Source organism: Lissotriton helveticus, chromosome 5_1, assembly GCF_964261635.1.
Source record: "Lissotriton helveticus chromosome 5_1, aLisHel1.1, whole genome shotgun sequence".
NCBI classification, from domain to species: Eukaryota; Metazoa; Chordata; class Amphibia; order Caudata; family Salamandridae; genus Lissotriton; species Lissotriton helveticus.
This window is the reverse complement of record NC_136065.1, coordinates 2,009,999,651-2,010,024,506: the sequence shown is the minus strand read 5'-3', so window position 1 is coordinate 2,010,024,506 and position 24,856 is coordinate 2,009,999,651.

Genomic DNA, 24,856 nt, shown 5'->3' with positions numbered 1-24,856 from the left:
GAGAATACACTTTCTATTCACACCCCCATAACTCCTATAGCAGAATTGACTACATTCTAATCTCAGACTCACACACCCACCTCATAGACCAAACGGAAATAGCCCCGAGGACCATCTCAGACCACTCTCACATCAGTCTGACCCTATCAGGCAGACATAACGAAAGAAGAACACGCAGATGGAGGTTTGATGATGACCTCCTCAAGAACATAACCGCAACGGCAGAAATAGAAGATACCATAAGAGAGTACCTGGAACTCAATGACAACCCAGAAACAGACAGAAGTACCCTATGGGATGCCCTAAAAGCAACGATCAGGGGTAAAATACTCTACATCAAAGGGCGAATAAACAGAGAGAGGAACAGTGGAGAGGTGTGGCTCACTGGTTAGAGGCAGCAGACCTGTAAGCAGAGAATGGCCCGGGACCAGGGTTCAATTCCCGACGCGGCAGGGTCTTGGACCAGGGTCAGCGAACTCGATAATTCTCGCCTCAGTGCCTACTCTAACCTGGGAACACACTCGGTAACTCTGGGCATTAAGCTTGCCTCATCTCTACAACGGCCCCCCACAGACGCCGGGGATGCCTGGTTTCACCCTGGAGATACCCAGAAAGGGACCATCTCACAGGGAAAACCAGGACGGGTTCCCCAGCGATCTACAGCGCCAGGACACTCGGGTAGAGTAACAGTGCGCTTTACAAGTATCCAACATTTACATTTACAACATTTACAATAAGATTTCCAAACTGGAAAAGGAAATAAAAGGCCTAGAGACGGCCACGTAGCCAACCTAAGAGACAGGAACACCCTCACAACACTAATGAAAAAGAAGTATGAGCTAAATAAGATTCTCAGCGAAAGGGCAGGAACATGGCTAAACAAATACAAAGCCATAAACCTATGCACCGCCAACAAAGCAGGGAAAGCACTTGCCTCATACCTCAAAAGCAAGCAAAGGCAGCACGCAGTAGCGGCAGTGACAGGCGCCAAAGACAAATCACAGACCGCTAACAAAGAAATCCCCAAAGTGTTCAAAGACTTCTACGAGCAGCTCTATAAGGAGGACCAGATCTTAAGCAAGGACGGCGGAGCAGCTCTCCTAGATAAGATCACAATGCCCACACTTACAGACACACAGAGGGAGACGCTAGAAACAGACATCACAGGTGACAAAATAGAAAAGGCAGTGGGAAGCCTCAAAGAGAGCAAAGCCCCAGGTCCGGACGGGTACACAGCGAGATTCTATAAGCAATTCCTACCACGACTCAGACTCACAATGACAGAAGTCTTCACAAGCTGCGTCTAAAAAGGCCGCATGACACCCACAATGGCGGAAGCCAACATCATAGTAATCCCAAAAGAAGGGAAAGACACACAATATCCCAAGAACTACAGGCCAATTTCCCTGATAAATGTAGACTGCAAAATCTACGCGAAGATACTAGCGACCAGACTTAACACATTCCTACCCAAACTCATACACTGCTCGCAGGTTGGCTACCTCAAAAACAGAATGCCCCACGACAACACAAGACTGCTCTGCCACCTAATCAATCATGCTTCCAGAAGCAATAACGCAGCAGTTATGATTGCCTTAGACGCAGAAAAGGCATTTGACAGAGTGTCCTGGCCATTCCTGGACCGCTGTATGCAAAAATTCGGCCTAGGACCTAACTATAGGAAGATGGTGCTAGCACTCTATAGCGAGCCTAAAGCATGCGTAGTAGTCAATGGAGGCACATCAGAGCCAGTCACCTTAGAACGAGGTACCAGACAAGGATGCCCGCTATCACCGGCCCTCTTCCTACTTGCCCTGGAACCACTCCTAACGATGATTAGAGTCAACAATGACATCAGAGGAATCCCAATAGGGGGCGACACGGTCAAGCTGGCAGCGTACGCGGATGACATCCTAATTACAACCGAGAACCCAGACCAGTCAATAACCGCACTTATGGCTACCATAGAGCAGTATGCACGAGTATCAGGCTACAAATTGAACAGAGATAAATAAGAATGCAAACCCCTGAACGTGCACACAACGAAGGTGGTGCTGGGGAACTCGGGGCTAGCATGGCAGAAAAATTCCCTTAAGTACCTAGGGTTGCTCTTTGGGAGAGACCTCAAGACCACACTAGATCAGAATGAATCGACTCTACTCAACAAACTGAAAGAGAGAATAGAGGCATGGTCACCCAAATTCATCACATGGTGGGGCAGAGTAGAGACAATCAAAATGATGCTGACCCTGATGGTGAACTACATGCTCAATATGCTCCCGCTGACCAACACAGTTGATTTCCACAAGAGACTAGATAAACTAATCAACAAGTTCTTGTGGAAAGACAAAAAACCCCAAATTAGCCTACAAAAACTCAGGCTTAGTAAAGGCCTGGGAGGCCTAAATATAACAAACTTTAAAACCTTCCAAACAGCCTGCATAGCAAACCAAGGACTGTACTGGCTCACCCCCGAACAAGCATACACCCCAGCATGGCTCTCACTAGAGAAGAGACTGCTGAAGGGGCTGGATCCCATCGCCCTCCTCACGGCGACCAAGCACCCCGAGATCGCAAACAACCCCATACTCAAGAACACCAGGATGGCCCTCCTTAAAATAGACAAAAAAATGGACACAGGCATTAAAAACACTGAGTGGGAATCTATATGGTTCAACCCCAAGTGCAAATACAGAGAAAGAACGCTAGACATGCATTCCTGGTACAAGCACAGCATCTCCACCATGAACCAACTGTATACCCTAGGGACACACACAACCTTCGACTCACTTAAAAATAAATACAAGCTAGGAGACATCGAGCTGTATAACTTCCTTAAGATAAAAGTGGCGATCGCCAAGGCTGACCTCAGCAAGCAAACCCCCCCAATCCTACAATATGCCACCAATCTAAACAAAACGGGACACCAAACATCGCACCTGTACAAAATACTAAGCCCAGGAACTTCCAAACTGAACACCAAGGCCATAGCATACTGGGAATCACTCCTAGACAGGAAACTTAGCGAGAGAGAAAAGTCCAACGTCTGGACATCAACCTCGAACAAGAAAGTGACCACCACCCTAGCCCAAACCAAATTTTGGCTAATACACAAGGCATACTGGGCCCCCGCCCGCCTGGTGGCCATTGGTGTCCGTGAAAACGACAAATGCTGGAACTGCGACGGGCAGAAAGGCGATCTGGCACACCTAATCTTTCACTGCCCCAAAGTTAGAAATTTCTGGCACCAAATAAGCGAATTCATAAACAACATGGTTGGCACCCCCCCTACAGCTAGAATTCCACAGCCTAGCCACAGGCTTCATGGCTCCAACAATCCAATCCAGAGAAGACAGAGACCTGATTGACCTCCTACTCACAGCGGTGGTCAAGACGGTCCTGAACAACTGGAAAGACACAGGGAAGGCGTCCTTCAAGGTCTGGTTTAACTGGGTCACCTTCCTGCGTGGAGCAGACACCATAACTTCCAACCATACACCCAAAACCCACACAAAGTGCGAAATTTGTCTCTCCCTGGATAACTACCTGTCCTCACACAAGCCACCGTAGCCACTCGAGTAAAGATCCTGACCAGTCTCAATCGAACACAAGCACTGTGCTCCATCTAACATCACAGCCACACATTTCTCCTCCTCTACTTTCCTTCCTTCCTTTCTCGCCACCGGGGGACACAGACGGACAAGGGCCGTAGACATGAACAAGCACCGGCCATACGAACAATATGCTGCCCAACCGGACCAGTAGAGGCGGGGGAGACTGCCAAGGCCGGGACAAGTACAATCACCAACTATACGAACAGTATCTAACCTCACCGGCCCGGATTGTCATTGCAACCTATTGCTAGGTCTCCTCCCCCCCCCCCCCCGGGACACTCCTGCTTTTCCTTTGAATGTACCCCTGTATACTGTACCTTGTATATATAAGCTTTCTTTTCAATAAAAAAAATTACTGAAATAAAAAAAAAATCATATCTGTTGTATACCTTAATGGATTAGTCTTGTTTTGGTGTCATGTTGCTTATTACATTTTACTCTATTTTTATGAATCGGTTTGGTATTTTTATTGCTTGGTGTTTTTTTACTTTATTACTGGTCTGACAGTGGATAAATAAGTCACACATTGCCCTAAATTAAGCCTGTCTTATCTTCACCATTTCTATCAGCAGGTGGAGCTTAAGTTAATTAGTGACTTTGAAGGTCCACGTTGTCTCGAGTTGTGATTATTTCTTGAGATGTATAGTTGTCCACCCCAAATATGAATCCAATTTTTTGAAATCTTAGAAGAAATGCATACACATAAAAGACTGCTTTGTGTGCTTCTTGTTTTAGGTGTAAATGTAAAAAGGAAAGAAAATACATAGTTGTATTACTTTTTAGGTTGAGCCTAGGGAACGCACATGTTCTGTCTGGAAGACCTGGTATATAGATAAAGGAGTTTGCTCCTGCCTTCTGCTTACCATTGGTTCAGTCCAGTCCAGTGTCGCTCTTCTTTGTTGCCTTCTGTGGTTCATGCAGCAATACCTCACTTCAGTTTTTCGCAGAGGAGCACCTCTTAAATACAGTTTCTTTCCGCTTGCATTCTTCATCTGTTGTTGGGGAGAACTACTTTTTCTTATTGTTGCAGCACGGCACACCATGCTTTATCACTGTACAACAAATGTAAAGCCCAGCTCGTATGTACTGCCGTCCACCCCTGCATTTCTCTCATTCCCAGCTCACAACCCCCCATTTCTCTCATCAGTCAGTGGTGAGAATAAAATAGTGGAGGCTCACCTGGATGCTTTGAACTTAAATGCATGAAGTCTGCCCTTCGTGTGTCAGTGCCTCTGCTAAGAGCTGTCTCGCTACTTTCACTAGTACTTGTTTTGTGTTGCTGCCGCTGTATTAGGTTCGCAATCCCTCAACCATGATTACGCAGTTTGCCTTCCCTTAACCAAGATGGCGCATCCTAAGCTGATTACCTTCAGCATTGATAGTACCTTAACTAATATGGCGCCCTTAGGGTGACAATGTACGGCTGCTGCGCTGGTCAAAATAATCCAGTTTTTGCCTCCTTCTGCCTCCAGTGCTGGCTGAGCTGCTGGAGGCCCTGGAAGGCAGGCAGCAACAAGCCCATGGGGTCCACGCTGCTGCAGCAGCTGAAACTGGGCCTGGCGAAGCTGGAGCAGGCAACGTGCATGGCCTTGGAGCTCCATTTGTTCAGGTAGGGCAGGGGTGGTGGGCTGTTCGGGCAGGTACAGCATCACAAATTTGGCAGGAGTGCTTTTTAATACAATACATGCTGAACACCTGAAACTGTTATCTGCATCTTTGCAAGGCATACAAAATGTTGCTGGAGTGTGCTTTGAGTATAGTTATACTTCTGATTGGTGAGGCTAGACTATTGTTTTTTCAGAGCGCAGTGCAGCCTTATTTCTTCTTCGAAGTGCTTTAGTGAATGTATGGGTAAGGTGTTTGGTGAGAGAATAAAGACTTTCACCTAGCCCATCAACTAAAGCAGTTCAATGAACATTCTGGGGCTGTACCACAGATGAGTGTGCCAGCTCTAATTTTCACTGTGCGCCAGAGTATGTCTGTGCTTATGTGCATTTGCATCTGTGCGCTAATACAATATGCGCACAGATACAAACGCTTAAAAACACAATTTCAAAGTCTTCACCAACATCACGGCGCATTACAGACTGATGTTATGTTATGTTATGTTATGTTAATTGAGGCTTATTGAGCGCACTAACACCCGAAGGTTTCTTGGCGCTAACTGGAAAAACATGTGAATGAGCAGAAAAGAATTTATTCCTCTGTTTGTTTTTTTAAAACACATTTTATTGGCATTTATTATCAGTCTGTTCATCCACATATCCTGATACAAAAATATTCTGGCCTTAGTTGTTGGCAATATATCCCCCAACCCATCCTGCATTCCTCTGCAGTTTGTAATGGATATGTCCTTGTCTACTCTCATTTTCTGAGGGAATAATGTTGCGGTGGCCTCGTGTTCCACCCCCACACCCAACCAATCAAAAACAGTTAACTAGATCCCCCGCACTGCTGTGTCCCCATTGGACCCCTAGAGCTCTGAAGGTTACCTCTCTTGTGTCCGACCGTGTGTGGCCCTTGTTCTGTATGTAACCTCCCCTGTGATGGTAAATTATATATCCCTCCCTGTCTGGGATCCCCCTGTGCCCTCTCGTCCTGCCTTGGTCGCTAGGGATACTCCAGTTGTGGTGGTCTCTCAGGGGTAGAAGCGTCAGACTCCCATCTGTCTCACTGCATGTCGCCCATCATCGTCTTCCAAGCCATGGCTCTCTCCTCCTTGCCTATCCCTCACCTCGCATTCCTCAAGAGGACCCTGCTCTTGCATCCTGCCCATGTTACTAGCTCCCGTTTCCACCCTTGCACACTGGGGCCTCTCTGGTCTTTCCAGTTACGAGTGATTTCCCGCTTCGCCAGGACAAAGGCGAGGTCTTGGAACCTGTGTGTGGTCCTAGTGTTGGCAGTTTGTGGAAACAAACTCAACAGTACATGTGTAGGCGTGCATGGGATTTCCCTCTCCATGATCCTAGACGTCTCCTGCATCACTTCCTGCCAATTATGTGTTCAAGAAGTACAGCCCCACATCATGTGGATGTAGGTTGCTCCCACTGTAGTACATCTCAGGCATCGGGAGTCCTCCCTTGCAAAATATCTGTTAATACGTTCTGGGGTTAGATAAGCACGGTAGAATGTATAAAAGCTAATCACGTTAAAGCTGGCACTCCTGGAGACTTTGGCTGCACTTTCGAGTAATATCATCCAATCCTTGTTCGCCAGTGGACTGGCGATGTTCCCTTCCCATTGGTTTTTCAACCGATCTAGCGGCTGTATGGTATCCCGTCTTATAGCCCTATAAAGACATGCGACTGTCTTGATAGTTCCCCCAGCCAGGCATATATATTCACAGGTTACCTGTCGATTCAGCTCAGTCGTGCCCATTACCCACTGATGCCTCATGGCCCCCATTACTGCTCCATAGAGTAGGAAATGCCCTTGAGGAATACCCCAGTCAGTACTAAAGTCCTCAAAGGATAGCAGCTCCCTATCTCGTAAAAGATTTCCTATGATTGTTATGTTATGTTATAAGTTTATTTATATAGCGCACGGCTACTCAGGAAGAGTGTCCCGGCGCTTTATGTTGGCAGCTCAGCAATTAATAAACATAACAGTGATAAAAACAAAAGACAGAAGGAGAAAACAAAAACAGCCTACAGATTAAAGAGCCAGGTCTTAAGGTTTTTTCTGAACAGAAGCAGACTGGGAGTGCTGCGTAAGGCAAGGGGCAAGGAATTCCACAACTGGGGTGCCCTGAGGCTAAAAGAGCGACCTCCGGTGCGAGCCTTCCTCACTCGTGGAACCACGGCCATGAACAGAGTTTCCGAGCGCAATGAGCGTGCCGGGCGATAGAAAGCCAGCCTGCGCTGCAGATACTTAGCTCCCTGGCCACAAAGTGCTTTATGCACCAGAGTCAGCGCTTTAAACATGATCCGCTTTCGGATGGGCAGCCAATGAAGTGACTGCAACAACCCGGATGTTCTAGCCCGCCTATGAAGGCCGAAAATGGCGCGGGCCGCGGAGTTCTGCACCACTTACAACCGCTGGATCAGGTAGTCCAGAAGCCCTAGATAGAGGGCATTAGCATAGTCCAATCTAGATCCTATTAGAGCTTGGACAGTGATCTTTCTATGCTCCTCCGTAAGTAGTGGTAAGAACTTACGGAGCATCTTTAGGATGCCAAAGCAGGTGCCTGTCAGGCTGAGAATGTGCGATTTGAACGAAAGGTTATTATCAAACCGGACTCCCAAATTTTTGGCAACCATAGATGACTGAGCGGGAGGACACATGTCCGCTGGCCACCACTCGCGCCATTCCGGATCCGAGGCGCAACCGAAGAGCAGAACCTCCGATTTACTGGAGTTGGCCTTAAGGCCGTTCCGCCGGAACCAGTCAAAGACCCTCTCCAGGCACCCCCGGATACTCTCCCCATCGAATGGCTGATCTTTCCTGCAGGTGAACAGAAGTTGCGTGTCATCTGCATAGGACACGATCTGGGCCCCAAAAGCCTCCACCAGTGCCGCCAGAGGGGTCATAAAGATGTTAAAGAGAGTCGGGCTCAACACAGAGCCCTGTGGAACTCCGACTCCCAATGGCGGCATCTCAGCGGAGCTTGGGGAGGCCCAGACCGTTTGTCGACGGTCCTCCAGAAACGAGGTGAACCAATTAAACACCGCCCCCCTCAGCCCGATGTCATAGAGTCTGGCGAGAAGCGCCTCATGGGGGACGGTGTCGAAGGCCGCCGACAAGTCCAGCATGACAAGCATTGCCTTTCCTCCTGCGTCCAATGTCTTCCGGATAACCTCTGATACCTCAAGAAGAGCCGTCTCCGTGCTCAGATTGGGCCGGAATCCGGATTGCGAGGGGTGCAGTAGGTTATTTGATTCTAGGAAGCCCGTGAGAATGCCGTGCACATGCTTCTCCGTAAGCTTCGCAAGGGCCGGGAGAAGAGAGATTGGCCTATAGTTGGCCAAAACTTCGGTGTCCAATCCAGGCTTTTTGAGGAGAGGGACCACCATCGCTCTTTTCCAGGGCCGAGGGAGCCTTCCCTCCCTCAAGGATAAATTCAGAAGAGGGTTCACCAGGGGATTCAGCGACGGCGCCATCCTGGCCAAAAATTTGGCCGGACAAGGATCTAATGGCGAGCCAGATTTAAGACTGGCCAGAAGATTGATAGAGGCCTCGGGGGTAACAGGAGGGAACTCTGCCAAAACAACGGCTGGCGTAACTGATGGAACACGTCCCACCCCGAAACTAGGAGACCCTTCAACGGACCCTTCTGGGAAGGAAGCCTGGATAGATCTAATTTTATCCGTAAAAAACCTGGCGAGGTCACTGGTCCACGACTCAGATGGCACTACATGATGGAGGTGGGATCTAGGAGCCGTGAATTCCCTCACCACCGTGAAGATCTCCTTAGATGAATTTGAAGCCGCCTCAATCCTTCTAGCAAGATAATCTTTTTTTGCCCCAAGAATGTTATTATGGTACGCTTTGACCGCCATCCTATAGGCGAGTCTAGCCTCCCCCTCATACCGAGAGCGCCACGCCCTCTCAGCCACCTTACACTGGCTGCGCTCAATCCGCAACGCCTCAGTAAACCATGGCGCAGACTGCCGCTTGACCGAAGATCGAGAGGCCCTTATAGGGGCCAGATCATCAAGCCTCTCTATCAGCCACGCCTGTAAGGCCGCAGTATCCAACTCCAGGTCACCCACAATAGGGCATGGGTGGTCGGCAAACGCCTGGTCTAACAGTTCTGGCGTCACTCTAAGAAGAGCCCCCGCCTGCACCCAATCATCTATACCCCGCCAGTGTCCCCATGGGGTGGGGCTCCCAGTAGCATCATCGCCATTTCTGGAGAGTATGGGCGTTTTATCCTAGTTCTCTGTCGGCATCGACTCCAGCACTGTCTGATCACTCTGTGCTCGTTAATACTAGCCTGTTGTGATCGAGCTGTCCCTAATTGTGTACGGAACACCTCAATTTTTTCCAGGGTGAAGGGTAGTACTCCTCTGTCCAGGTCAAGGCTTCCTGCCTCCCACAGTGTAAATCTCTGCAGTTGACCTGCCATGTAGTACCCCTCCATATTTGGCAATGCTAGGCCCCCCTCTGACCAGGGTCGTTTTAGGGTGCTCAGGGCTGCTCGCCTCCGGCCCGCTCCCATATGAACGCAGAAAGGCAGGAGTCCAGCTCCCAGAACCAGGCCGCTGAGGTCCACACTGGTAGTATGGTGAAGAAGTACAGCAGCCGCGGAAGTGCCACCATTTTGAGGAGGGAGACACGGCCCATCACAGAGAGAGGAAGCTTTCCCCAGATTCCATGCTATCCTTAAGCAAGCGCCGCACCTGCTCTATATTCCTCTCTTTCACATCTGCCATGTTGTGGAAAATGTGCACTCCTGGATAGCGGAAACATCGGGGCTCCCTGCGCAGATCACCAAGGTCCTCGGGTGGCGGCATATCCATTACAAGGGGGAACAAACTAGACGTTTGCCCATTTATTCGGAGGCCCGAGAGGGAACGGAACTCGTCCATCATCCTCCGTGCCCCCGGCAGGACCTCCCCTGTGCGCTGTAACAACAATAGGAGGTCATCTGCGTACAATACTACATTATGTTTCTGTCCCCCAAGCTGTAGTCCACAGTAAGCCCTGTCAGATCGCGCCACACATGCCAATGGCTCCACAGCCAGGGTGAACAGCAAGGGGGAGAGAGGACACCCCTGACGTGTGACCCTCTCCACCCGTTATTGCTCCGATATGGTGCACCTGTGCGGACCCTTGCCACTGGATCCGCATACAGCAACTGCACCCGGCGCAGGAACCCTGGCCCAAGGTCCATCTTGATCAAAACTGCATACAGGAACCCCCACTCAAGGTTATAAAAGGCCTTTTCTATGTTGATGGTAAACACTGCTCCTGCTTGATCACCCAGTGCCCCAAGCTCAAGTACTGATAGCAGGTGGCGTGTGAGAGCGTCTCCCCGACCCGCTGACACCCAGGTATCCTGATACTGACATCGGCAGCAAATGATTTTAAAATTTGAATGTCACTGATATTGTGTTTTTAAATGCACGGATTTTACTAGCGTTGCATTTTATAATTAATTTCTCTGTCAGCAGTAAAAGCGCTACTCGCTATTGTGGTAAAACGATTAAAAGTTACTTGCATAGCCTGGGCTCGATTTCCCGTCCTGCCCGCCCCGGTCCGACTCGGCAACCAGTGCCGTTGAGCGGAGGGCGGGTCAGGCAGAGCCAGGTCACTTCCGCACTTCCGCATTGACAGAGCGGTCAGCGCTCTAGTTGCTGTACCTGAGGGTATTTAGCCCCCTCGTCACAGTAAGCGCGCAGCGGTCGCGCGCAGCGAAGCGCCTGAGACGCGCCAGAGAGAAGCCCGTCTGCGCCCGTCCGCGACAGGACGTGGCTAGGGGCTATGGACGTTCCATATAAGTCTACTAAGGTATATAGACGGTCTTATTCTTCCCAGGCCTTACTGCGCCTACGCCCTACTGTGTTAACTCCTGACTGTAAGCTACCATCTTTCTGTTTTCCCGAGGGGCCTTTTTCATGTAGATCATGCTATACACAATTTCAGACAGTTAAACATTCCTTCGAACTGCGTCCCTGTAATACTCCCAAAGGATCGATACAGGAGGGAAGGATTCTGTTGTGTAATGTTAGATCTTTGGTTAAACACTCCTTCGAGGTCTGGGACCTAATCTCTTCCCAACAAGCAGATCTCTGCTTTTTAACAGAAACATGGCTGAAGCCCCATACCACCCCCGCTATTACCCTTGGAATACCCGAGGGTTACAAAATTATCAGATTAGATCGACCCAAAAAAATCGGTGGGGGAATAGCAATTGTTTTTAAAAATGAGATTTCTGTCTCGGTCATTGATCAGTGCTGTAATTCAGACTTAGAAATGATGATTTTTAGGATTGGCTCCTCCACTAAATATAGTAGGAAAGGAGCCTTGGTTTATCGCCCACCGGGCCCTTTAAAAAATGTGTCCAAACAGCTAATGGAAGCACTAGCCCCCCATGTGTGTCAAGATAAAGATTTCCTGTTGCTCGGGGACTTTAATATTCATAGTGAAGAAGAGGCCAACAGTGATGCACAATCTTTTCTAACTGACATGTCTCTTCTAGGATTAAAGCAATGTAACCATGGACCTACACATCAGGCGGGACACACCCTGGACCTGATTATATCCAACGTCCCTGGTATTAAATGTTGTGTACCCAAACAATATCCTTGGACAGACCACTTTGTACTTGAGTTCTCTATGCCGATAAATGACTACCGACCTATCTCCCACATACAAATTCCTCCTAAACGCAGACAGTGGCACAAAATAACTAACACTGATTTTGCGCAGAAATATCTTTCTCCCCCTATTCTCTGTACAGATGACATTAATATTGCCCTCTCTACTTGGGATTCTGCAGTCACTGCCGTGGTACAACAAATTGCCCCGATGAAGACTTTTAAAATTAGTCTAGCCAGGAAGCAAGAGGTCTGGTACTCAGAGGAACTGCGTAATCTCAAACGCTTAGTTAGAAAGGCGGAGAAAACTTGGAGAAAAACCTCCTTGGAGGAAGACAAAATCAAATACAAAACTAATCTTAGTACCTATCACAAAGCCATAAGATCTGCACGGAAAAACCATGTCACTGCCCAGTTAGAAGCAGCCGGCAATGACTCAAAAACTCTCTATCAGATTGTCACATCATTTCTGAAACCCAAAGCGTGTGAAAGTGCAGACATGGCCTCACAACAGCTTTGCGACAGCATCTCCTGCTTCTTCACAGACAAAATCGATGCCATCTACAATAAAATAGAGGCATATAGTTCTGGCATAAGTAGCCAGGATAACCCTACTCTGGTACAGACTGCATCTACTAACATCTATTCTTTCAATGATTTCCCTGAGATATCGTTAGCAGAGGTTGAGAGACTGTTTACGGACATCAAAAGTGGAAGTCCCGCGGACCTGCTTCCAGCCAGACTTATGGGCCCTCTAGGGAGTACACTAGGCCCTGATGTTCAGAAACTGGTGAACCTCTCACTTACATCTGGAGTTGTCCCACAGTGCTGGAAAAAAGCCCTAGTTAGACCCATCAGGAAGAATTCATCTGTTCCTTGGACCAACATGTCTAACCTGAGGCCTATCTCCCTCCTACCATTCTTAGGGAAAATTATTGAAAAACATACCAATAAGCACCTATCCACCTACTTGGAACAGTCGGGTAGCCTCGACCGATCTCAGTCAGGCTTTAGGCCAAAATTCAGTACAGAAACGGCCTTGCTGTCGGTAACGGACGATCTGCGGCTGTACCAGGACAGGGGCTACTCTGTTGTCCTGGTGCTGCTAGATTTATCGGCAGCGTTCGATACGATTTCCCACACCATTCTGATCGAACGACTGTCCAGGAGTGGAATCGGCGGCAGGGCACTGGATTGGATCAAGAGCTTCCTCTCCAACCGCACCCAATCTGTCAGCATGGGTGAGTTTAGGTCGGAAGAGGTTAACATCACCAAGGGAGTACCACAGGGCTCTTGCTTGAGCCCGACTTTATTTAACACCTATGTGGCTCCCCTGGCAGATGTTACCAGAGCTTTTGGGTTCTATCCAGTGTCCTACGCTGACGACACGCAGCTGCTCTTCCCTTTTAAACACCTTTCCCCGGAAATAATACAATCTTTTTCCGATGGGATGAAGGCAGTTGCTAGGTGGATGTCCTCCAACCTCCTTCAATGTAACGTTGGAAAGACGGAGGTGATGCTCTTCGGGGAAGCTAGGATTCAATGGTCCCCCGACTGGTGGCCTTCAGACTTGGGCCCAGTTCCTGAGCCCAAAACAGTAATCAAGAATTTGGGAGTCACATTGGAGCCGGAGCTGACCATGAAGCATAATGTTAACATCACTGTGGGATCCTGTTTCCATGCGATTGGTCTGCTCCGTAGGATTTTTCCTTTTCTACCGGACTCCCATAGGAAAACCTTAGTTCAAGCTCTGGTCATAAGCAGACTTGATTATTGTAACGGTCTTCTGGCAGGTGCAAATGAGGAGGTTCTAGACCGTTTACAGGTGGTACAAAATACCGCAGCTAGGCTGGTGTTAAATGTACCTCCTAGATCCCCCTCCAAACCATTACTTCAAAAACTACATTGGCTACCAATACGCCAACGTGTGAAGTTCAAGACCTGCTGCGTTATCCATAAGGGACTTAATCAATTGGGACCAGAGTATCTAGCCAGCAAGTTTGTTCCTTATGCCCCTACTCGATCCCTCAGATCCAGTGACCAGCTGTTACTGAATGTTCCTAGAATAACTAAATCCAGACTAGGTGGTAGGGCCTTGTCTGTAGTAGGTCCTAATCTTTGGAACTCCCTCCCACTTTCACTAAGACAGTGTCATAACCACCTCCAATTCAGAAAATGTCTGAAAACCTTTCTGTTTGGCTCAGTTTAGTTGTTTATTCTCTGGACTCGGAACCTCACAATACTCTCTTTTTAATTGAAATGCTCCTTTTGTCAGTTGTGTTACTGGTTGCCAACAGCGCGGAGACACTCCTTCGGGAGTCTATTCACAGCGCTATAAAAACTCGCAAATAAATAAAAATAAATATGTTCAGGGTCGTATTCCTGCGGGGAATAAATCTCGCCTGATCCCAATGCACCAGGGAGGTAGTGACCGTGTTGCCAATATCTTACTTAGAATCTTAAAATTCTGATTTAACATTGACAAGGGCCGATACGCAGCGCACTCTAGGGGGGACCAGTCGGGCTCCAGTAGCGGAATCACCACCGCCGTGTCTGGCAAGTGCCCCCTCTCTCCAGCCTCCGCATACATCTCAACCAGTTTGTGGTTTAGTTCATCCACGTATGCTCTGTAGAATTCTTTGGGGATCTCATCTGTGCCTGGGGTCTTCCCCCTGGCCAGTGCCTTAATAGCCACCATTACCTCACGCTCAGTGATCGCCGCTCCCAAATGGTCAGAAACCTCCACCGCCAGGGTAGGCAGAGGAAGGTCCGCCAAGTAGTGCTCTATTTCTCCTACTCCCCGAGGCCCTGAGCTCTTGTAAAGCAGTTCATAATAGCCGCGGAACCTATTGTTATTGGCATCTTGCTGTTATAGGGAGTGCCCCTCAGAGTCCGTGAGTTCTATGATGTTATTCACCCTGCGGGTTGGGCTAGTCAGCCACGCCAGTAGTCTACCGGCCCTATCCCGCTCTGCGTGTGTCCTATCCATGTAAGTCTTATAATCGAAGCACCTCAACCTTTCCTGGCACGGCCACTTCTTCCTTCTTCTCAAGCAACTCTTGGCGAAATTCTGGGTGGTTCGGGTGGAGAAGTTCCACTGCTCGCAGTGCTCGTTCAGCCCGTTCTACGTCTGTGAGTAGCTTGCGCCTCACCCCAATGGATAGCGCCATGCATCATCCCCTGATTACAGCCTTGAAGGCCTCCCATTCTGTTGCCCTAGCCTAGATTCTGTGGTCTGGGCATTGTCAGCAAAATATGTGATGATACTAGCATTGATCTCCTGTAGGAACACCTGGTCCTCCAGTGCCTCAGGTTTGAGGTGCCAAGTGGGAATGGGTTGCTGCTGGGACCCCCAGTGTAATCTGGTGAGTATCGGGTTGTGGCCCGACACCGTGCGAGTGAGGTATTCTGTCTCGTGTACTTGGGCATGTACTTCCGGGTAGCATAGGAAGGTGTCAAGTCATACATGTAAGTCATGTACATGTAAGAGGTGTGAGTATTCTCTGTCCACTGGGTGTGTATGTCTCCATGTGTCCATCAACCCCCAGTGGAATTGCCAGGCCTTAAACGCCGTAGCTACCCTGTGTGGCGGGACATCTGTGAGTGGTGGGTGAGATCAGCCAAGGGCCAGGTCGGCTATAGAATTGAAATCCCCCCCATGATAATCGACTCATTCAAATATGGTGCCAGAGTCCCACATAGTTGCTCCAGAAAGAGTCCCTTATCCACATTTGGGCCGTAGATATATATGAGCGCAATATCCTTCCCATCGAGGCATCCCATGACCACCACATACCTCCCCTCTGGGTCTACCTTGTGGCCAGTATGCTGAAAGGGGACCCCTGCCCTGATCCAAATGAGGACCCCTCTGGCAAATGCTGAATACGAAGTATAGTACGCTTGCCCTCTCCATCTTCAATGTATGGCCGCTCCCCCCGAAGATAATGTGTGTGTTTCCTGCAGCATCATGATATGAATCCCTCGCCTGTTCAAGTGGGACATTTTTTGTATATCTTCTGTGTCGACATCTCAGAGTAACCTCTCTATCTCTGTCTGGCCCCCGCGCCCAAGCTTGGCGTTTGGTTCTATATGATAAGTGAGGGAACCTACGGTCTGTAACTCTTGCCCCCGAGAACTTATAGACAGCAGTGCCCCCAATTTAAAGCAACTAAACTTACCCAACTCCCCCTCCCAGGACAAGTGAGAACATCTCCCCCATCTCAAGCGCCCTTTGACATGGTAACAGTCAAGTACCCAACGTTCAGGTGATGGCTAGACAAATGCACGACTGGAGGCGAACCCTCTCCTCCGCCCCCCCGGACCCACCATCCCACAGTACGCTCTTGTGCTGCCCCTCCCGTGGCCCCATGCCCTCAAAGCAGTCTCGACCTATGATCCCCCAACCCCTAGCTGAAGTGTCCATCGCAGGCGTGCGTGCTTTGGGTGATTCATATCAAGTCGTCCTCCGATCTAGGAGTCACGTCTGGCACCACCTGACTGGCCTCCCCCACGGTGTTCGAGCTGGTGTCGGAGTCCGAGTCCCTCTGATCCTCTATTGAGAGGAAGGGGTTGCTCCATGGGCTTGTGGCACTCAGGGAGGCTATTTCTGCCACCACACTCTCCCTGTCTCGGCGGGCTTCCTCCATCGTCAGTGGACCCTGAGTTTCCCCCCCTCCCAGGGGATCGTGCATGGTCCTTCCCGGGCTATTCTCCACTGCTGCGTCTCTTGTCTTGTGATCCCCGCTCCTCTTTCCACTCCCACACATTTTGAGGGGAAGTGAAGAACTTGGTCTCCCCTGCATATACTATCCGTGATATAGCGGGGAACACCATGGAGTACGACACCTCCATTTGTCGCAGTTTCCTCTTTGCCATGACGAAGGAAGCTCACTGCCTCGGTACCTCCCTGGCAAAGTCCAAGAAGATCTGAACAATGCTGTTCTCTATTTTAAGTTGACCCTTGAGGCGCGCCCAAATCAGCACATGGTCCCTGTCTTTGTAAAACAACCGGCGGGCCACAACAGGCCTCAGCGGTCTCCCAGGCTCGGGCAGGAACCCTGTGAGCCCGCTCCAAAGCGAAGGATGGTGATAGGCCCTCCTCTGCCACCTCAAATCATAGCCACTTCTCAAGCTAGGCCACTATATTGTTCCCCTCAACTTTTTCGGGCAGTCCAATGACTCTTATGTTATTTCATCTTGCCCTGTTTTCTGCATCCTCAGTCCGCTGCTCCAACACCTGGACCCTTTTTTCAATGTCCGCAATTTTGCGTGTGGACGTGGATACTTGAGGCTTCAGGCCAACAACATCTCCCTCCACTGTCGTTACTCGGTCCACTCATTTCCTGTGGTCTGCCCTGAGGGGGCCCAGATCTTCTCGGAGTGTGTCTATTTTAGTTTCTACGATTCATAAAGGGGGTGGTGATGGACAGAGTATCTGAATTAAGCAGAACACTCCTACCCAGTCAAAAGATCAGGGCTTGATCCATCACCGTTTTTTAGCTCACTGCACCATCCCAGCTCAGAACCTGGCTACATGCAAATTAGTCTGACCCTGGCCCAGTGCATCATGGGAACAGGGCAGACCAAACTACCAAGCCAATTCTTTACTGGAAAGGAAACAAGCTTCCGGGGACCGGTTTCTGGCATTACAGCCGTCTTCGGCCCGGCTTGCTTGAATCCTGATGGTGCAGTGAGCAAGGGACTCACATCTGAGCATACCCTTCCACACTTGTGGTGGCCAAAACGATTCATAAAGGGGGTGGTGATGGACAGAGTATCTGAATTAAGCAGAACACTCCTACCCAGTCAAAAGATCAGGGCTTGATCCATCACCGTTTTTTAGCTCACTGCACCATCCCAGCTCAGAACCTGGCTACATGCAAATTAATCCTACAATGGCCCAGTGCATCATGGGAACAGGGCAGACCAAACTACCAAGCTGCAATGCCAGAAACCGGTCCCCGGAAGCTTGTTTCCTTTCCAGTAAAGAATTGGCTTGGTAATTTGGTCTGCCCTGTTCCCATGATGCACTGGGGCAGGGACAGACTAATTTTCATGTAGCCAGGTTCTGAACTGGGATGGTGCAGTGAGCTAAAAAACGGTGATGGATCAAGCCCTGACCTTTTGACTGGGTAGGAGTGTTCTGCTTAATTCAGATGCTCTGTCCATCACCACCCCCTTTTATGAATCGTTTTGGCCACTACAAGTGTGGAAGGGTATGCTCAGACATGAGTCCCTTGCTCACTGCACCATCAGGATTCAAGCAAGCCGGGCCGAAGACGGCTGCAATGCCAGAAACCGGTCCCCGGAAGCTTGTTTCCTTTCCAGTAAAGAATTGGCTTGGTAGTTTGGTCTGCCCTGTTCCCATGATGCACTGGGCCAGGGACAGACTAATTTGCATGTAGCCAGATTCTGAACTGGGATGGTGCAGTGAGCTAAAAAACGGTGATGGATCAAGCCCTGATCTTTTGACTGGGCAGGAGTGTTCTGCTTAATTCAGATGCTCTGTCCATCACCACCCCCTTTTATGAATCGTTTTGGCCACTACAAGTGTGGAAGGGTATGCTCAGACATGAGTCCCTTGCTCACTGCACCATCAGGATTCAAGCAAGCCGGGCCGAAGACGGCTGCAATGCCAGAAACCGGTCCCCGGAAGCTTGTTTCCTTTCCAGTAAAGAATTGGCTTGGTAGTTTGGTCTGCCCTGTTCCCATGATGCACTGGGCCAGGGACAGATTAATTTGCATGTAGCTAGGTTCTGAACTGGGATGTTGCAGTGAGCTAAAAAACGGTGATGGATCAAGCCCTGATCTTTTGACTGGGTAGGAGTGTTCTGCTTAATTCAGATGCTCTGTCTATCACCACCCCCTTTTATGAATTATTTTAGTTTCTACAGCAGCCCGTGAGGTTTCTATTGCCTGTAGTATATCATGGATCGATATGTCATCTTGGGGCGCAATCTTGTCACTGTGGGCCCCGGTACATGTGCGCGACTCCCAATTGTCTTCGCCCGCCGATTCCTGCTGCTCCGCCTCCTGTTTTTTGTTGACTCTCCCCATACCTGGAACGGTGTGGGAGCAGGCCGATCAGTAAAGGCACCAGCGGGTACCTACTCCAGGTTTATGTAGTCCTCCCCTGCTGCAAGGGCTGTCGAGTCCAAGCATGTGGGGTGTGGAGCACTACTGCGAAGCGCGGGGACAGTGCAGAAGCGACGCTCCAGGGAGTGCCAACAAGAGAGCAATCTAACCTGGCACGTGTTCCCCACTCTCCTTGCAAGCGAGATTCGATCAATGTGGCCGGAGGTCATGTGGCCCCTCAGTACGTCGGTACGGGCAAAGCCCCCAACCCCGGTACCTGTCTCTCTAGGGCCTTCTCCCCTTGCTCAGCCCACATCGGTGTGGGTGTCAGCTCGTCACCTGCCGCCGCCGGAGAGCCCCCCCACCCGAAGTTCAAAATCACAGTGTCCCGGCCCTGTTCGCCGCTCTAAAATCCTCCAGACCTCCCGCTGCCACCTCTCCTCACCGCTCCATGGGCAGCAGCCCCCTGCTCTCCATGTGTCAAGTCGCCTCAATGGTGGGGGTTGCGATCGCAGCTGGGGTGGTCCAACCCACCTCTCAGTGCTAGGCTTAGGAGGTGTGCCCCCTCCACTAGCGACACCGCCGGCTCCTCCCGGATCCTCCCAGATATGCAGCCAGTTCCTCCGGCTCCGCCGCGTGAGCCGGGAATAACGATCCCGGTAGGTGGGCCCCCGCTCTCAGTCGGCAGCCCCACAGTACTCCACACACGGACCCTCAATGGCTCAGGGCCCCTCTGCCTCCCCTCCTCGCTCCTTCACCACCCGGAGCCCGCAGCGCGTGCATTGGTCCCAGCGGCCCATGCTCCAAACTGGGGCCGGTTATCCACCCGCTACCTGGCTTTGCAGCGGAGGTCGGCCTCAGGCCCTCAGCGCCATTTTCTCCGGCCGCGTCTCCCTCTCTGCCTCAGCCCGGTCACCGGCATGTCCCGCCTCTTCGTTCAGGAGGCCGCAAAGTTCCACTCATCCAGCGCTCCGCCGGTTCAGATCGCCCCCCGAATCCACCTTGTGCGAGAGACGGTCGCCTGTTGCTCCCTCAGAGTCATAGCTCACAGCGCGGGCGCCATCTTGACTTTCCCCGCGTCGCCTCCTTTCAACTCGTTTCACGGTGAAGGTGAGCTGTTGAGCCCAAAATTTCGATTCCTGCCTGCTTTCCCGTACTTCACCTGTCCGGGGGTGAGTTTGTTAGGTGAAGGGCCCCTCTATATCAGGCAGGATGGGCTGTGATGGGGGATCACCCGCAGCAGCTCCAGTTCAGGCTCCCTGCTCCATCGGCGCGCAGCCACACCCCCCACAGACTGATCCTCTGTAATGCTGTTGGGTGCATAATCTGGCGCACAGTGACAATTAGCGCTGGCGCAGTCATCTGTATTACGGCCCCAGAATATGATATCTTTTGTTTGGTCTTCCAATCAAATAAGCAACAGAGATACTGGGAAGCTGCGGCTGTGAAGGCCCACTCCGAAATGTTGCAGTCCTCAGAACAAAAAATGCTGCCCCTGCTGTGCCAGGCATGCCATCCCTTCTTTGCCCTCACACGAGTACAAGTTGCAAGGCTCCGGAAACATGTAGCATGCCTTTTGTGTGCATGACATGCACCAGAGAGTTTACAAATAGGCTAATACGCCGAAGTCGTGCCTAAGGCAAGCCTGTCAGCGCCCGTCCATGCCCGAACGGCGCCAGGGGCCAGGACCCTTGGATCCTCTACTGAGCAGTCAGTGGTTTATACTTCTGTGGAATTGCGGGACCTTAGAAGGGTTATAGCCCCGATGTGCCTCCGTTCTATAACAGTTGATGAAGGTGCAGGGAGGTGTGGGCACTGTGATTTCCGTTTTGCCGCAGGCAGGGACGACAGACAAAGTGGGAAATGTATGCGCAATACCTTGGACCCTCTGCTCTGCCTCTCCCTTAATTGCAGGTCCCTTAGCAAACACAGCCTTGAAATATATGATCTACTTATGGACCAGAAACCAGTGGGGTTGTTTCTGGTGGAAACCTGGTTAAATGAACAATCTGCACCAGATGTCTTGGTTGCTCTACCTGAGGGTTATGCCATTCTCAGGGTTGACAGCTGAGACATTGCCCCCCTAAGTCATTTGTTACCCTAATTTTATCTTGTTGGGGGATCTGAATCTTCATTTGATAATAGAGATTCGTGGGAAATGCTTCAAGGGCTTCAGGCTATGGGGTTAACTCACTTGGTCAACTCCCCGACTCATAACAAAGGTCATACGCTGGCCAATATTATTACTAACTGTACTGTGGTAGAAGCATTGCAACCGGTGCCCATAGTATGGTCTGACCACTTTGTTCTCCCTTTTACCATCACACACTCTTCAAAGACCCCCTGCAATTTAGCAAAGCACTTGGCGCTCCCATTGGTTCGGAAATGGGACGCGTTAAGCGCTGAGGCTTTTGGGGATAAGTTGGTGTCTAGTATCCCAGTTTTGGGGACTGAAGTAGATATAGCTGAGGGGTTAGTCTCTCTATGGATTAAGGAGGCAGTTGATGCTATTGCTCCCTTGAAAACAGGTAAAAGCACCCGGAGAACTCCTTCCACTAAATGGTTCTCGATGGAACTGGCCCTCTTAAAAAAGTACTGTAAGCGCCTTGAACGTCGCTTAAGGGAGAACTACCTTAATGAGAATAGAGTGCTTTACCTGGCAGCCCTAAAGATGAACGAGCAATGCATTAGGAGAGTACGAAGGGAGTTTTACTGTGAATACATTGAAGTTTCAAAAAACTCGACGAAGAACATTTTCAATGTGGTAAGAGAACTGTCCTCTTTAGATCGCACAACAGCAACAGTGCCTGAATCCATTGATTACTGCAATCAGGTTGCAGACTTTTTTATGAGCAAGATCGATATTATCTATGCTGCCTTCTCGAAAAGTAGCAGGAATCATATACCTTCTCCTGCAATTTAGGGGTTAAGTAGTAAAAATTGCTTTACTCTCTGCCTACCTGGAGTAAGTGAGGTTCTTAACCATATGGAGGCAGTTAAATCTGGGTCGCCCCGTGACCCGATTCCCCCAAAATATGTGAGGCTAGGGAAAGAAGTAATTGCTCCAGTCCTCACTTCCCTTTTGAACACTTCTTTCAGCTCTGGTGAGGTCCCTAGTAACTGGAAGCATCCCATGGTGGTACCATTGTTAAAAAAAAGTACCTCGACCTTGCTCTCCCAGAAACCCTTAGACCTATAGCTCTTCTACCCTATGTGGCTAAGATTGCGGAGAAACATCTGAACCACCAATTGTCCCTATTCTTGGAAGAGAGACAAGTACTGCATGAAACTCAATCTGGGTTTAGACCCAAACATAGTACCAAGTCGGCTCTTCTGTTTGCCTCAGAGGCTCTAACAATAGCGGCTGACGAGGGTAGAACTACCGCACTCATCCTCCTTGATCTCAGTGCCGCGTTCGACATAGTCTCCCACGGCCTTCTCTTAGAACGGCTGCGGGAGGCCAGGATCAGCGGAGTGATATCGAGGTAGATCAAAAACTACCTGGAGAACAGGTCTTTCCAGGTCCTCCAGCATCCTTTTGAATCCAGAGTCTGTCCATTGTCGCAAGGGTTGCCACAGGGCTCGGCTCTCAGCCCTACCCTATTTAATATTTACATGTGCCCCTTGGCAAATATTGTGCTGAGACATGGGGTAAAATTGCTATCATATGCTGATGATACACAATTGATAGTTACCCTGGAGCAAGAGGAGGCAGGAACGGCTGCTAAGTTTAAGGCCTGTCTAGGGGAGCTCGCCTACTGGGTGAAGCTCAGCTGCTTGCAGCTGAATGTTATGTTATGTTATGTTATGTTATAATGTCTCTTTTATAGCGCACGGCTACTCCGAGGGGTGTCCCGGCGCTTTGGCAAAGAGAACTTAAGAAGAAAACACAACACAGCTACTCGCAGAGGCCGAAAGAAAATCATACGGAAAAAAGCCAGGTCTTCAACTCCTTACGAAAGGAAAGGAGACTGTTGGCTTTCCTTAAGGAAACAGGAAGCTCATTCCAGCATCGTGGAGCCAAGTATTGGAAGGAGCGACCTCCGATCCGGGCGAGTCTGATGGGGGGAACAGCGGCTTTGGCCAGCAAGGCCGACCGTAGAGTCCACCTCGGCGCATAAAAGGCCATGCGCTTCCCAATATATTTAGGGCCAATCGAATGAAGGGCCTTAAAAGCAAGTGTCAAAACCTTGAAAGTAATTCTCTTGGAAATCGGCAGCCAATGCAGTCTCTTAAGCAGTTCCGAGGCTTTTGCCCTACGCGGAAGACCAAAAATGGCTCTTGCCGCCGAGTTCTGTACAATTTGCAGACGGGCCAGCAGATATTTAGGCAGCCCGAGATAGAGGGCGTTCGCATAATCCAATCGCGAGCCTATTAGAGGCTGAACAATGACTTTTTTGTGTTGCAGAGACAGCAGCGGAAGAAACTTCCGTAGCATTTTCAAAATGCCAAAGCATTTCCCAGACAACCCGATGATCTGGGGTCTGAAAGAAAGGCCGTCTTCACACAACACACCAAGGTTTTTGGCTTTTGCAGAAGCAACATCCGGTGGAAACATGTCCTGGGGCCACCATGTCTTCCAGCTGGGATCAGGCGGACAACCGAAGAAAAGCAGCTCCGACTTATCGGAGTTGCATTTCAGACTGTGCCGCCAAAACCAGTCAAAAACCGCACCCAGGCATTCTTTGATCTGACCACCATCAAAAGCCTCTCCCTTCTTACAGGTAAAAAGGAGCTGGGTGTCATCAGCGTAAGATATGATCCGGGCACCGAAGGACTCCGCTACCACCGCCAGAGGGGCCATATAGATATTAAAAAGGGTGGGGCTCAGGATAGACCCCTGGGGAACCCCCAACTCTAGCGGTGGCATGAATGCGGGAAAGATGGAGGTGATGGTGGTGGGTAAGCAACCCTCCCTCTGGTCACACTTGTGGTGGCTGGAGGAGATGGGCCCACCCCTGACCCCTAAGGCTAAGAACCTAGGGGTGTGGTTCAATGACTCCCTTTCATTCTCTGACCAGATATTAGCTGTAGCTGGTGTCTGTTTTGGTACTCTGAGGATGTTGAGAAAAATGTTGGACCTTCTCCCAGTAGAGGCTAGACGGACGATTATTCAGGCTCTTGTTACGTCGCGTCTAGACTATTGCAACATCTTGTACCTGGGTATGACCCAGAAAGATTTGTACATCCTGCTGAAGGTTCAGAATGCGGCAGCCCGCCTAATACTGGACATCCCTAGGTGGGCCCCGGTTGGAGAGGTTCTGAGGAAACTACACTGGCTGCCCATACAGGCCAAAGTTACTTTTAAGGACTTGTGCTTCACCTATAGGATCTTTAATAAACAAGGATCTAGCTTTATGCACCCCCTTCTTACTGCCTACAGACCTGAACGCTGCCTTGGGTCCCTGAGCACGGCAAAGCTGATCGTGCCTAGGGTGCGGAAGGTACGGGCAGGTGGAAGTTCCTTTGGTTTCCATGCGGCCAAAGCTTGGAATAACCTCCCTGTTGACCTGAGGAAGTGTCCTTCAGAGACTGTGTTTCGAAACAAACTTAAGACATGGCTATTCCGCCTGCCTTCGGATGGCCGGAAATAGGCCAGAGGTAGCTGTCCCATTAGGGGGCCCGGGCTGTAGGGTGGGGGGGGGTGGTCTGGCGGTGCATTTGCTATGTTCTAACTGGTGTTCTAGCGCGGGGACACTCCGTTGGGGTAACCAGGCGCTCTATAAGCTGTATAATAATAATATTTGGCAGTCTCAATGCCACAGAGTGGCAATAATTGTGTTCGTCAACAGGGCATTGTCAACGTGTCCTTGCAACTTGCAGATCGCCACATGCAAGAGCTATTAATGGGACCACTCATCAGACTTTTCCTTCATCAGTCATAATTAGTAACTGTCTCTTAAGGTT